The sequence below is a fragment of the Tupaia chinensis genome, unplaced genomic scaffold (assembly GCF_000334495.1).
Source record: "Tupaia chinensis unplaced genomic scaffold, TupChi_1.0 Scaffold000045_1, whole genome shotgun sequence".
Taxonomy (NCBI): domain Eukaryota; kingdom Metazoa; phylum Chordata; class Mammalia; order Scandentia; family Tupaiidae; genus Tupaia; species Tupaia belangeri.
The window spans coordinates 10,956,671-10,961,465 of NW_006159501.1; positions in this window are offsets into that span (position 1 = coordinate 10,956,671).

The following is a 4,795-nucleotide window of genomic DNA, read 5'->3' on the forward strand; positions in this document are numbered from 1 at the left end:
ATATTTCTTGGTAGATATGGAATGGGATGTATGATGGACATTGCAAGTGCAAACCATTGGTGTTTCTCTTCTAGGCACATAACTCTTTCTCATTACAACTTCATTGAGGTCTGAGAATGTGATCACCTCTTGTTGGGGAAATAAGAAGTACACCATCTGCTTTAGTCTTCTGGGAAACCAAGTCGCAGACGTGGTTCAGAAGGTTTATTAAACTAAGCCCTAGAGGCTCTTCCATAATAGAGTTGGAGGAGAACTGGGCAGAAGGAAAAATTGAACTGTGGTGCAAAGACAGCAGCACCTCAGCTGACCCCATGGGCAGTTCTGGAATTGGAATAGCCTTTCAGAATTGTTCCAAATCAAGGCCAGAGCTGTATCTTTGCTCTACAGGTCCACTGTCATTGGAATTGGGCTGCTTCTAGAGAGAGGACATTTCCTTGGGCTAGTTGGCTTTCTGTACCTATGTAATGAGACAATTCATGCAGTGACTTAGCAGGGAGAGTCAGCACCCAGCACTCTAACAGCAAGGATTAAACTCTTCAGACTTCAGGGGAAATTCAGGAAACACACCACCATATCTACCACACACTCCTAAGAGAAGGCAATAAAAGATCCTGCCCAGTTTTCTGATGCTGTACTTCCTTCAGTGAGTATGAAGACAAGTTCAAATGACAGCCATCTCGTGAAATCATTATATAAAGAGTAATTGCCCTGAAGAATTGTCTGATCTACAATGGCTGTACCATTGATAAGAAATACATTTGTGTCTTCAACCATTGAGATTTGTTTCTGTTACGATAGCATAAGCCTGGGCCACACTGACTATTTCAATGTCTCAAAATTAGTATGTGCAAAACCAAATCCCTTATTCTCCACCCTTCCTAATCTACTCCGTTCAAGCTTTTGAGATCTTAGTACATGCATGAATATTTGATTCTTTCCACTTATAAACTAAAAATTCACAAGACACATTAAGTTTATAAAAATTGCACTCATATATTCTTCAGAATGTCTCATCCTTTAGCACCCGGTCCAAGCCACAGATATTTCTCTCCTAGATGATTACAGTAGCCACCTAAATGATTTCTTGCTTCTTCACTTATCATAATCTGCTGTGAGCACAGAAGACAGTGATCCTACTAGACAGCACTCCTCTCAACACCATCCAGTAGCACCCATCTCACTAAGAGTAGAAGCAAATCCTCCCAGGAGCTACAAGGCCTTATGAGTATGGCTCCATATTACTTCTCCAACCTCACCCTGCATCATATTCCTCCCTGCTCACGCTGTTCTTCTGCTTTCCTGATGACTGTCTAGCACTCAAGGCATGCTTCTTGCACAGAACTTTGGTATTTGTTGTTCTCCAGTCTGGAATGAACTTCCTGCCACACTCTACCCCTTTACACTTCAAGGCATTGTTCAGATGTCATCTTAACAACAAGCCATTTTCCTGACCACTGTATCTTTTTAAAAAGTAGACATAAACTTATTTAGCATTGTCTTTCAGAGTATTCATACTGTCATAAGGCACTTTATAAACTCATTTTTTAAATGAGTAGAAGATTAGACCCACAGGGACAGAATTTTTTGTATTTCTTACTGCTGTATCTACTACATCTAAATAGACACTACACCCAATAGTTGTTGAATAAATAAATAAATTTTATAAAGTTGTTGCTCTTGAGTACTAATGGTTTGTAGATTCTCTTGAATTTTCTTTTATTTGTTTGAGAGGTTTTTGCTATAGGGCATATGTCCTCACAAGAAAGACACAGAGACACAGAGAGACAGAAAGTGAAAAATCACCCCCAGGGGGGATGGCCACACCACAATCCCTTCTCCTCCATTCTCCTCTCTGGATCTTGGGCATGCATGCACAGGCACTGGACGTGAGTTTAAGCCACCGGGTCCGGGACTCAAACCTTGGTCAACTACATGGGAGTCCAGCGATACAGCCATTACATGAACTGTTGGTCCTGAATTTTCTTTTCTTTTTTAAGAGAGATTTTTGCTATAGGGCGTGTGTACTTCCCAGAGAGACAGAGAGAGACAGAAAGCAAGAAATCACACTTCCATGGGGGATAGCCATGCCACAATTCCTTCTCCTCTCAGGATTTTGGGCACACAAACACACACACACACACACACACACACACACCTGGCATGAGTTTTAAGTCTTTGGGTCTGGGACTCGAACTACATGGGAGTCCAGTGACATAGCCATTATGCCATCTGCTGGTCCCTCTCTTGATTTTTCTTCAAATAACATATTTTATTTACATATATGGGCAACTTTATTCTTTACTTGAGTTTTAATAACTTTCAGTCTTTTCTATATTTTCTTGTCATATTACAATGTCTAGGACTTTCAATACAACTCCTAAAGTTTTTTTTTTGTTGTTGTTGTTTTTTTCTTTTACCATAAAAGAGAGCTATATTTAATTAAGTTACTTTTTTGCATCAAAGGAAATGATTAAGTGGTTTTCTAAAAATTACTGGAGTTTCTGATGTTTATCCTCAGATCTCTGGAATGACTTTCTTGATCTTTCAAATCTATATCAGAATGTAGTGTACAAAATATACAGATGACAAATTCTGATTGAAATGAGGCCTTGTGAGTATCCCAATGAGATCTTTGTTTTCTGAAACTGTTTCACTGATAAGGGTGATGTTTTTTGAAGTTTATCTAATGTCAGTGCCTTCAGCAGTGAAGACAGACACTGTGAATCAGTAAAGCAAGTCGGAGGTGGGCACATGGGAGGGTTTACATGCGGTCAGGGACAAGTCGGTATCAATAGATAATTGTCAAGTGAAAATGAAGGTCCATCAGTTGTTGGATCACCTGGTATTTTTCCAGACAGACTGGAAATCTGAAATTTAAAAAGGTAAAACAGTCTAATTCTTAAACATGTTCAATCAAATCATAATTAATAAATTAATTAAATAAAATCACAATTAAGTTTTAATTAAATCACAGTTAACTAAAATAATGCACTATGTGATTCTAATAAAACACATCTGTAGGCCATGCTGGCTGTGAGTTTGAGACCACCAATGGACTGGAATGACATTGTGTTTTCATAGAAATTTTTAACTCCTTGATTCTAATTTCCTCATTTACAAATTGTGGATAACAAAAAAACTCTTCCACTGACTAATGCTAAGTAAGTATCATAAGCATTAAATCAATGTGGAAATAGAAGACCGTAAGTTATAACTCCAAGCCTGTGCTGTGAAGAATCACACTGGGAGGAGATGAGATGGGCTACATGCCCTTTCAGCTCTTAAGAAGATAAACTCCAAGCAGCCCATGACCTAGGTAAATAAAAGTAGCCATAGTAAGTAACAGAGTTTTAATACATGTTTCCTTCCTACTGTCAAATACAACCAAAACTAGTTTCACCATTAAATAACGGTGATGTTAAAAATGCTCTTTGTGGATGCCCACTGGGTTAAGTTGACACGTGACGGGAGGTCTTCTCTGCCTCAAGGTAGGCTCTCAGCCGGTTTCCTGCTGCTCTCTTCCTGTCTGCTTCGGCCCTCTCCTCTGCAAAGCTGATCAATGTGGGGCCACAAAGATGAACAGCGCCGCTGTCTGGTCCTCCGGGGGATTGTGGTTTGAAGAGCGTGAGTGATAAGACACATAGGAAGGTCCACTATAGGGGGCTGAGCAGTGTGGAAAGGGCCTGCTCTGGCACCAGCACCCAGCTATCAGGGACAAGTCTCTACGCCCTTCTCCCCTGTCTGTAAAAAGAGGACTGCACCCATCCCGGTGGTGAGCAGACCAAGCAAGGTTACTGCACCGGACAGGTCTTAGCACCTGGCACTTAGGGAAACTGCGATAACTCCGAGTCATTGTTGCTATTAAAGAAAAGCAGGGCTGCTGAGTAAAAGAGCAGTTAAAGGAGTCTGATCCCACATGGCTGACTGAGTTGGAATCCTGGCCTGGGAGGCTTGAAAACCTCTCCAGGCATGTGTGTGTGTGTGTGTGTGTGTGCTCGCGCAGGCACGTGCTTCTGTGCCAAAAATCCAAGAGGATGGAGAAATGGAGGAGAAGGGATTGCAGTGTGACCACATCCCATTGGATGCTTCCCCCCACCCCCCTTGTCTCTCCCTGACAGCTCACAGTGCCCTCTGGCAATTGAAACAAGAAAATGAAAGAAGAAAGAAAGGAAAGAAAGAAGAAAGAGAAAGAAAAATGAAAAGAAAGAAAAGAAAAAATGGAAAGAAAAAAAAAAAGAAATAAAAGAAAAAAGAAAAGACTAGTGAAATACCTTGGGGAAATGCTGCAGCTATTTTCCAAGGAGAAGCCTTTGAACCCGGGTTTGGGGAGCCATGGCGTGTAAACTAGGACATGGGGGGTGATAAGATTACCAACAGACAGTGACGTCGTGGAAGGCTGCAGAACGTTTCCAGAGTGCAGGAAGGCACGGGACTGGGAGGGCGGGGGTCTGAGCAGGTAGGAGCTGGGCTCTCCAAGTCAATTCCTGCGTGCAGAGTTAGAACGTCCCCGACCCCGTCTGTCCTGGCTCACCCATCGCCTCACACAGTCCGAGTATTTCTCCAGTGCACCCAGGATTCTAGCTTCAAACACTGTCCTTAGAGAGGACTCAGGGCGGAGCTGTAGGATGGGACGCAGAGCACCAAGAGGGACCCCGGGTGCCACCTGCGCTGACGTCAGGCTGCCTCACCTGCCGGGCGGGCGGAAGGAAGACCCGGGCCCTGCAGGCTTAGGAGGGCGCATCTGCGCGGCCCCACAAACGAGCCCTTCTCCCGCCGCGAGCGAGGCGGCTGATTC